Here is an 11,769-nt window from a genome sequence, read left to right on the forward strand (position 1 = left end):
GTGATAATGGACACTAATTACTGCAATGCTGTACTAGCTGTCAGACGTAAATGATCCGATTCCACGAGATATTGTTGTCTACGGTATATGACAATGTTTCTCATTTCATATCTCTCATGAAAAATTATCCAAGTTTGATATGTCACTAAAACCTATTTATCAATCTCTAAATTCAACCAATGCATTTTTTTCATGAAATGCAAATCCACTTATCTGACAAAACACTTTTCCATCCAGAACAATGATCGTTCATCAAGGTACATTTTGTTTTGATTGTTTTCTCTTTTTGCTGTTTGCTTGCAATTAGGAATAACATTTTTTTTAAAGTTTGTTTTAGGTTACATGACCAACCTTAATTTTCACTTGCCAACCCTAACTCGAATAAGAACCAGTCATTTTAGTATTGTGGGATCAATTTACCATTTTAATGTTGCAGACCCTAGTTTCAACATGTGAAAATGGGCACTAAGTTTGTTTTTTCTACATACCAGTAACACATTTGGATAAAGTTATAATGAAGTTAAACAAGAGTCTGTGTCATTGAAATGTTGAAATATCCTGAAAAATAGATAAGAGCTTGTCTCAATAACAGATATTTCTCAGACGTGTGTGCTTTTAAATATATTAAAAATACATTGCATGGTATTAGAAACACCAGGATGACTAGAAACATTTTGGATGTATGGAAATGGATAATCTAAACAGTAAAATCTAAACAATGTCTGATTTCAGTTCTCAAAAAAAGCTTTAGTAGTAAAAAATATGTGGTAGTGTTTAAACAAATAGGAAAGAAGCAATTTTTTTTTGTTCAGCATAGAAAGACAACTGTTATTTGAGGTATTATGCCAGACAAAACTCAGGGATGAGAGAGAGAGAGTTTATTTTGTTTAACAACATCACTAGAGCACATCAATTTATTATTCATTGTCTATTTGATGTCATACATTTGGTAAATCTGACATATAATCTTAGAGAGGAAACCTGCTACATTTTGCCATTAGCAGCAAGGTATCTTTTATATGCACCATCCCACAGGCAGAATAGCACATACATGGTATTTTTATACCAGTCATGGTGTACTGGCTAGAACGAGAAACAGCCCAGTGGGTCCACCAATCCAGAACTGAGCGTGTATCAGGCAAGTGCTTTACCAGGCAAGCGCTTTACCAGGCAAGCGCTTTACCAGGCAAGTGCTTTACCAGGCAAGCGCTTTACCAGGCAAGCGCTTTACCAGGCAAGCGCTTTACCACGGGGCTCCGTCCTGCCCTTGTGTGGAAATAAAACATTTCCTTCTATTCAGTTGGAGAGGTGAGATGGTGGTAAAGCACTTTACCAGGCAAGCGCTTTACCACGGGGCTCCGTCCTGCCCTTGTGTGGAAATAAAACATTTCCTTCTATCCAGTTGGAGAGGTGAGATGGTGGTAAAGCACTTTACCAGGCAAGCGCTTTACCACGGGGCTCTGTCCTGCCCTTGTGTGGAAATAAAACATTTCCTTCTATCCAGTTGGAGAGGTGAGATGGTGGTAAAGCACTTTACCAGGCAAGCACTTTACCACGGGGCTCCGTCCTGCCCTTGTGTGGAAATAAAACATTTCCTTCTATCCAGCTGGAGAGGTGAGATGGTGGTAAAGCACTTTACCAGGCAAGCGCTTTACCACGGGGCTCCGTCCTGCCCTTGTGTGGAAATAAAACATTTCCTTCTATCCAGCTGGAGAGGAGACGGTGGTAAAGCACTTTACCAGGCAAGCACTTTACCACGGGGCTCCGTCCTGCCCTTGTGTGGAAATAAAACATTTCCTTCTATCCAGCTGGAGAGATGAGACGGTGGTAAAGCGCTTGCTTGATACACAGTCAATTTAGGATCGATCCCCGTCGGTGGGCCCATTGGGCTATTTCTCGTTCCAGCCAGTGCACCACGATTGGTATATCAAAGGCTGTGGTATGTGCTATCCTGTCTGTGGAATGGTGCATATAAAATATCACTTGCTGCTAATGGAAAAAATGTTGTGGGTTTTCTCTCTAAGACTATATGTTAAAATTACCAAATGTTTGACATCGAATTGCTGATGATTAATATATCAATGTGCTCTAGTGGTGTCATTAAACAAAGTGTGTAAGGATGAAACCATCCAGTTGGCTCTCTTTGTCTGCAGTAGGGTTGTCAGCTCAAATCATGCCACAATGTGATCACTACTTCCTTCCTTCTCGTGATGTCCCAGATCAGTGATGCTCAGTTAGAACAGTGGCTATTGATTTTTGTTGGCTTTTCGTCCAGTATGTAGTATTTAATTAACACATGATGCAAGTCTGTACAACTGTGGAGTTATTTTTTTTTTCTTAGTCTGTGGGCTGCTTCAACATTGAGTAAAAGCAGGTTTGGTATATGATCACATTTCGGTTTTGGAGTACAGTGAGTGGGATGTACCCCAGTGGTAAAGTGATCACTTGTTGAGCGTGGGGTGGGACGTAGCCCCAGTGGTGAAGTGATCACTTGTTCAGCGTGGGGTGGGACGTAGCCCCAGTGGTGAAGTGATCACTTGTTCAGCGTGGGGTGGGACGTAGCCCCAGTGGTGAAGTGATCACTTGTTCAGCGTGGGGTGGGACGTAGCCCCAGTGGTGAAGTGATCACTTGTTCAGCGTGGGGTGGGACGTAGCCCCAGTGGTGAAGGGATCACTTGTTGAGCGTGGGGTGGGACGTAGCCCAGTGGTGAAGGGATCACTTGTTGAGCGTGGGGTGGGACGTAGCCCAGTGGTGAAGGGATCACTTGTTGAGCGTGGGGTGGGACGTAGCCCAGTGGTGAAGTGATCACTTGTTGAGCGTGGGGTGGGACGTAGCCCAGTGGTGAAGTGATCAATTGTTCAGCGTGGGGTGGGACGTAGCCCAGTGGTGAAGTGATCACTTGTTGAGCGTGGGGTGGGACGTAGCCCAGTGGTGAAGTGATCACTTGTTGAGCGTGGGGTGGGACGTAGCCCCAGTGGTGAAGTGATCACTTGTTGAGCGTGGGGTGGGACGTAGCCCAGTGGTGAAGTGGTGATCACTTGTTGAGCGTGGGGTGGGACGTAGCCCAGTGGTGAAGTGATCACTTGTTGAGCGTGGGGTGGGACGTAGCCCAGTGGTGAAGTGATCACTTGTTGAGCGTGGGGTGGGACGTAGCCCAGTGGTGAAGTGATCACTTGTTGAGCGTGGGGTGGGACGTAGCCCAGTGGTGAAGTGATCACTTGTTGAGCGTGGGGTGGGACGTAGCCCAGTGGTGAAGGGATCACTTGTTGAGCGTGGGGTGGGACGTAGCCCAGTGGTGAAGGGATCACTTGTTGAGCGTGGGGTGGGACGTAGCCCAGTGGTGAAGGGATCACTTGTTGAGCGTGGGGTGGGACGTAGCCCAGTGGTGAAGTGATCACTTGTTGAGCGTGGGGTGGGACGTAGCCCCAGTGGTGAAGTGATCACTTGTTGAGCGTGGGGTGGGACGTAGCCCCAGTGGTGAAGTGATCACTTGTTGAGCGTGGGGTGGGACGTAGCCCCAGTGGTGAAGTGATCACTTGTTGAGCGTGGGGTGGGACGTAGCCCAGTGGTGAAGTGATCACTTGTTGAGCGTGGGGTGGGACGTAGCCCAGTGGTGAAGTGATCACTTGTTGAGCGTGGGGTGGGACGTAGCCCAGTGGTGAAGTGATCACTTGTTGAGCGTGGGGACGTAGCCCAGTGGTGAAGTGATCACTTGTTGAGCGTGGGGTGGGACGTAGCCCAGTGGTGAAGTGATCACTTGTTGAGCGTGGGGTGGGACGTAGCCCAGTGGTGAAGTGATCACTTGTTGTGCGTGGGGTGGGACGTAGCCCCAGTGGTGAAGTGATCACTTGTTGAGCGTGGGGTGGGACGTAGCCCAGTGGTGAAGTGATCACTTGTTGAGAGTGGGGTGGGACGTAGCCCAGTGGTGAAGTGATCAATTGTTGAGCGTGGGGACGTAGCCCAGTGGTGAAGTGATCGCTTGTTGAGCGTGGGGTGGGATGTAGCCCAGTGGTGAAGTGATCACTTGTTGAGCGTGGGGTGGGACGTAGCCCAGTGGTGAAGTGATCACTTGTTGAGCGTGGGGTGGGACGTAGCCCAGTGGTGAAGTGATCACTTGTTGAGCGTGGGGTGGGACATAGCCCAGTGGTGAAGCACTCACTTGTTGCGCAGGTGGTCTGGTATTGGTACCCGTTGGTAGGACCCAATAGCCAATGTATATTTTTGTGTTGGGGTGTCATTAAACATTCATTCTCATCGGTGAACCCATTGAGCTATTTCTTGTTCCAGCCAGTGCACCATGACTGGTATATCAAAGGCTGTGGTATGTACTATCATGTCTGTTGGATCGTGCATGTAAAAGATCCCTTGCTACTAATGGAAAACTGTAACAGGTTTTGTCTGAAAGACTATATATCAAAATTGCCAAATGTTTGATATTCAATAGCCGATGTTAAATAAATAAATGTGCTCTAGTGGTGTCATTAAACAAACCAAATTTCAACTATTGTTTCTTGGGAGTGGGTCTAGCTCGGTTGGTAAAACTCTCATCCAAGGGGCTTGGTTTGGAGGATCAAACCCACTTGCTGGATCCATTGGTTTTTTTAACCTGTATCAACCAGTGCCCCAAGACTGGTATATCAAAAGCTATGGTATGTGCTGTCATGTCTGTGGGCATGTGTATATAAAACATCCCTTTGCCGGTAATGGAAAAATGCATCAGGTTTTTCTCTAAAGAGTACATGTCAGAATTACCAAATGTTTGACATTCAATAGCTTATAATTAATTAATTAGTGTGCTCTAGTGGTGTTGTTAAACAAACCAAAGTGTATATTTCTACTTGCTTCTTGTTTCTTATGTTTAAGGACATCATTTTGTTACATGTTGGTGGAAATTTACGATGAATTTATCTTATATGAAATATATCTTTAAAAGTTTCATTAAATTTTGGACAATATTTTTCCAGTTGCTTTTTAACTTTACCTCTCAAATCATCCATTCAACTGATTGGGTATTTTCTCATTCCATCTAGTGTACCACAACTGGACAAAGGCCGTGGTATGTGCTATCCTGTCTGTGGGAAAGTGTGTATAAAAGATCCCTTGCTACTAAAAAATGTAGCGAGTTTCCTCTGTTACAAATTGTTTGACATCCAATAGCCGAGGTTGTGGTATGTGTTATCCTGTCTTTGGGATGGTGCATATGAAAGATCCCTTGCTACTAATGAAAAAATTTAGCAGGTTTCCTCTCTAAGACTATATGTTGAAATTACCAAATGTTTCACATCCATTAGCTGATGATTAATAAATCAATGTGCTCTAGTAGTGTCATTAAACAAAACAAACATTAACTTTTTATGAAATAGCACACAGATACACACACACACACACACACACACACACACACACACACCACAGCACAGTATTGCATCACATGTTATTTGTCAAGATGTTAATTACATGTATGTATTTGGTTTCTGCCTTGCCTGATGGCAAAATGTTGTTTTCTTCATCTGAATTGTTAATCGAGCAGACAACGTATCGATAATTAATTAATTAATTTTCCATTCTTGGTTAATAGACTCTATTTAAAGACCCCATGATAGCCCCACAAGTTTTCTGTGGAGCAATAAAGTTTAGAAAAAACCATTTTACCTTTATTTTATTGCATTTTTTAAATTAACTTTTCTCTTCACATTTTAAAATAAATTGACCAATAATTACCGACCATATTTTTCTAGTCTTGCTTAAACTCTGTATATGTTTTACATCCAATAAACAATATGTTTGTGTACCGTTAAACACACAGTCGCTTCCTTTCTAAAGCATTGAGGCCATTAGTGGGTTAGTGTTAATGTTTACTCCTATACCACCGCTTGATAGCTGCGTACACAATATGCTTTTACAAGTGTTGTATAGACTCTTGGCCTTGCGTACCCCACAAACACCGATAGGTGAGTTTTTGTATACATCTCGTTGTGAAGGAAACCACTTTTGAGACCTGTACAAACAACAAATCATTTGTGAAAGGATTATTTGGATTTAAAAAAAAAAAAATTAATAGCAGGTGCTTGTTGCAGCTTTAATATGTATTTCAAGGTAAAATATCTCATTGAAGCAGTGTAACAGTGGTACACATATCATATTGAATTTAATATTTCTATTGTTCAGTGATCACCAGTAGAAGACTAATTGATTGATAGACCAGTGGGAATGGAATTCAATTTAATGTATAATGAAATCTCTCAAGACCAGTCACTCTTGGTACCAAGACAAATGTCTGGTTTTAAGAGGGATCTGGTTTGAGAGGTTAAATTCTGTACTGATTTTTAAAAAGGGACTCTGTAAAATGTCCAGTTTTGAAGGAATTCCGGTTTACAGAGGGTCTGGTTTTGAGAGGTTTCATTGTATTTTCGGATAGTTTAGTACAGATGTAATTGTTAATACTAATCTTCTAGAAAGTTTACATTGTTAAATTAAACGACTGTCTTGAGATTTCTCCTATTGTAAGATGTATCTGACTTTAGAACAAAGCCTTTTTAATTACTAATTATAAACTTTTAAACAAGCTTCCATTTCGTACGGTATCATGTTTATGTCCCAAATGAAATAATTTTCATTTGTCACAAGCTTTAGCAAGTAACACTGAAAATTATTTCACAAGGGACATAAACTTGATACAAAATGGTAATGAGTTTAATATCCTTTATATTACCCATAATTGATTTTAATTTATATCACTGAACTCAAATCTGACATTCCATTAAAGGGCATAACCCAGGTAGTAAGCCAGGTAATACACCTATTATATGATATCGTAATTTTACGTCCCACTTGATGTTCTAGTGGGACATAACACTTTGATATGAACTGAGATATTATTAAATCATATGTGTAATAAAATTACATATTAAACACCTTGTCTTGTCTTTCTTGTTGTCCTAGTGTTTGTAGTAGCCGAAACTGGATTTTATCTTCCAATAAGTTTGTAGTTTACGAACAAATAGAAATTAGGAAATAAATTAAAGTTTGAGTTACTACAAACATTCAGGATAACCCTGGATTTCAATTTATTCTCTTCCGTATATTCCTGGTAGATGTGGATACATGTGTGAATATATGTATAATATATATGTGTATGCATTTAAGTATGTGGGTATTTCTATGAATATACTGTCATATATGTGCAATTATTCACAAAGTAACTCTGTTCCTTCTTTCGTTCCTTATTTCTTTTCTTTCTGGGTTTTTTTTCTTCTCTGTCTTTCTTTCCAATTTAAGTCAGTGCCCTAGAGGAGTTTAAAGAATATTTCTTCATACTAGATATGTCTATGTAATTACCTGTATATGTTACTACTAATATATATATGCTATGTATTGTAGTGATTTAGTGCCCTAGAGGAGTTTAAAGACTATTTCTTCACACTAGATACGTCTATGTAATTACCTGTATATGTTACTACTAATATATATGCTATGTATTGTAGTGATTTAGTGCCCTAGAGGAGTTTAAAGACTATTTCTTCGTACTAGATATGTCTATGTAATTACCTGTATATGTTGCTACTAATATATATGCTATGTATTTCAGTGATTTAGTGCCCTAGAGGAGTTTAAAGACTATTTCTTCGTACTAGATATGTCTATGTAATTACCTGTATATGTTACTACTAATATATATGCTATGTATTGTAGTGATTTAGTGCCCTAGAGGAGTTTAAAGAATATTTCTTCACACTAGATATGTCTATGTAATTACCTGTATATGTTGCTACTAATATATACTCTTCAAAAAAAGAAACGCAAAAGGGTACAAATGGGTTATAACTCCGATTTTATGTTTCCTACCGGTTCATGCTTTGTGAATATAAGGTCATTGCATGTCCCAAACACATTCCCACGGTTACATTCGATAAAATGCAGCTACTGTACAATAAAGTTCCAAAATGTGAATATTCGCAAAAACGCAGCCACGTGCAAACCATGTCACCACTGCACGTGCGTTGTCTACACGTGCAACATGAACACTGACAGTATAAAAGTGCAGGGTGTTCGCTTGCCTGGCCTCTGTATCTGGCCGACAGTTGACAATCCAGGACATGCCACGTCTCAGTGAACCGCAGAGAAACAATGCCATCGGCCGACTAGACGCAGGCGAATCCAGAACGGCCGTTGCCAGGGCATTCCATGTGTCCCCAAGCACCATCTCCAGACTGTGGGACCGTTACCAGCAACATGGATCAACACGTGACCTCCCTAGATCCGGTCGACCACGGGTCACTACCCCCGGGCAGGACCGCTACATCCGGGTACGCCACCTTCGGGAACGATTGACTACTGCCACCTCCACAGCCGCAGCCATACCAGGTTTGCGCAGGATATCCGACCAGACCGTACGGAACCGCCTACGTGAGGTAGGAATTCGTGCCAGACGTCCAGTTCGAGGTGTCATCTTAACACCACAACACCGTCGACTCCGACTGCAGTGGTGCCAGATTCATCGACAATGGCCTCAACTGTGATGGAGACAGGTGTGGTTCAGTGACGAGTCCCGATTTCTGCTCCGACGTCATGATGGAAGATGTCGCGTGTATAGGCGTCGTGGTGAACGTTATGCGGCAAACTGTGTGCAGGAAGTGGACAGATTCGGCGGGGGTAGTGTCATGGTGTGGGCAGCCATCTCACACACTGGCAGAACTGACCTGGTCCACGTGCAGGGCAACCTGAATGCACAGGGCTACATTGACCAGATCCTCTGGCCACACATCGTTCCAGTTATGGCCAACGCCAACGCAGTGTTCCAACATGACAATGCCAGGCCTCACACAGCACGTCTCACAACGGCTTTCCTACAGAACAACAACATTAATGTCCTTCCTTGGCCATCGATATCACCGGATTTGAACCCAATTGAGCATCTATGGGACGAGTTGGACCGACGCCTCCGACAGCGACAACCACAGCCCCAGACCCTGCCCGAGCTGGCAGCAGCCTTGCAGGCCGAGTGGGCCACCATCCCCCGGGACGTCATCCGTACTCTGGTTGCTTCAATGGGCAGGCGGTGCCAGGCAGTTGTCAACATACGCGGAGGCCACACCTGGTATTGACTCCAGATGACCTTGACCTTGGTGGTGTGTCCTATCACTTACTCACAATGGACTAGAGTGAATTGTGAACAATCCTGCAACATTTGGTAATTATCGGACTCACCATTCAATAATTAAATCAATTCTCCAAATGTTACGACAATGTGGTTTTGCGTTTCTTCTTTTGAAGAGTATATATGCTATGTATTGTAGTGATTTAGTGCCCTAGAGGAATTTAAAGACTATTTCTTCACACTAGATATGTCTATGTAATTACCTGTATATGTTGTTACTAATATATATGCTATGTATTGTAGTGATTTAGTGCCCTAGAGGAGTTTAAAGACTATTTCTTCATACTAGATACGTCTATGTAATTACCTGTATATGTTACTACTAATATATATGCTATGTATTGTAGTGATTTAGTGCCCTAGAGGAGTTTAAAGAATATTTCTTCATACTAGATACGTCTATGTAATTACCTGTATATGTTACTACTAATATATATGCTATGTATTTCAGTGATTCGGGGCCCCAACCCTAACACTATGTATTCGTCTGGGACAATAAACAATAAAGATTATATATTACCAAAAAAAAACCCCAAAACACCCAACAACAACAACTGGATAACAGTCACTGATATTGTTAATAAAAAATGCATTTAATATATAGTATTAGTTGTAAAAATGCTGTATTACAAAAAAACACATTTTATAGTGGCAGCAAACTCAGGGCAGTCTGTTTAATACCATAGTAATTACATTTTATATTTTATTTAATAGCTTTTATTACGAAAGTAATTTATACAGAACTCTTACTCTGATATGATAAATTAAGATAATTAGAACTAGCAAGAAATAAATGGCTTAACTTGGCCACGATGTCGTCAATTTGATAATTACATTTTGTGTGTGGTTGGTTTAGTAGTATTAATATCTCGTTACCTACAACTGTCTGGAAAAAGAAAAAAGGAATTATGTCGGGATGTGTTGCTTTATTAGTGTATATATAAATCAATATTTGGTTGTTTTATCATAGACACTGAACAATGGTCCATGGAACATTAATGTATAGAAGTTTTATCAGGTGAATTGGCCATGTATAGCAGGTGCTTTATCCTACCTATTTGCAAATTACTTTAGTCCATAATGGAAGCAGTAGTTTTGAAGCATGAACATACACACGTATGATTGCACATTTGCTTTGTACATGTCAGCACAGAGGTGTGGTGTTGGGGTCTGAAGTTCTTTGAACCATCCTGCTCCAATGAATTTTGATTATGACCTGACCTCCCCCCCCAAAAAAAAACAACAACAACAACAACAAAAAAACATCGATCACCACAGTCTAGACAAGAAGGAAGAAATATTTAATTTTAATAACACACTCGATCAACACATTTTATTTATAGTTATATGGCATTGGATGTATGGTTAAGGACAACACAGATAATTAGAGAGGAAACCTGCTGCTACCACTCCGTGGGATACTCTTTTTGAATAGCAGGAAGGTATGTTACAATCCTTCAGACAGGATAGTACATGTATATACCATGGCCTTTATTACACTATAACGTAGCCCAGTGGTAAAGTGCATGCCTTATGCGCCGTCGGTCTAGGATCAATCCCCATTGGTGGGCCCATTGGGTTATTTCACGTTCCAGCCAGTGCACCACAACTGGTATATCAAAGGCTGTGGTATGTGCTATCCTGTCTGTGAGATGGTGTATATAAAAGATCTCTTGCTACTAATGGAAAAATGTAGTGGGTTTCCTCCATATGACTGTGTTAAAATGACCGTATGTTAGACATCGAATAGCCAATGATTAATAAATCAAGGTGCTCTAGTGGTGTCGTTAAACAAACCAAACGTTTTTTATTACACTAATTGTGGAGTACTGCCTGGGATGAAACATAGCCCAATGGCCCCACTGATGGGGATCTATTCCTTTTGGGTACATAGTACTCATGTTTTATTGTTACTCTAAATAGGATGTATAACTAATAGGACGTCAGTAATAATCTTTGTCTAGTTAAATCAAGAATATCAAAACTTTTTTGTGCTGCCATCGAGATGAAATAAAAAAAAAGATTCGCCAAACAAATGTTAAAAATAGAAAGTACACAGAAAAATCTACATGAGTTTTTTTTAATTTGGAGGAATTTGTAACTATTAGTTTTCAGCCTATGCATTTTTATCTCCTTTTTTATTATTATTATTATTATTTTTTTTTTTTTTTTTTTTTTTTTTATTACAACTAACATTATGTGCAGACATTGTAATTAAAACATGTCTGCCTAAAAGCATTCTGTCATGCACTGAACCTGTTTGTTATTCCCTATAGATTTTCCACCAAAAGTGGTTTCTTTTTCTACTGGCAAATAAAAGTTGTTGGTACTGGGTAACTGTAAACTTTTATGCGCATGTGGAAAATATAATCTATGCATTTTAAAACCAGAATTAAAAACACTTTTGGTGGGAAGACACCATTATGCAACTTTGATGGAGTACATGTACAGGCATGTATGTATGATGTATACTGGTATAATGTGACTTTATTGATTGGTTCATCCCACTCAAAGTTCCTTTGTTGGGCCAGTCATCATATATTGAACAGTTTTACTTTCTACTTTTAATAGTTTTTTTATTTACCTAACACTGCATGGATACCAAACATAA

Source organism: Gigantopelta aegis, chromosome 10, assembly GCF_016097555.1.
Source record: "Gigantopelta aegis isolate Gae_Host chromosome 10, Gae_host_genome, whole genome shotgun sequence".
Classification (NCBI taxonomy): Eukaryota; Metazoa; Mollusca; class Gastropoda; order Neomphalida; family Peltospiridae; genus Gigantopelta; species Gigantopelta aegis.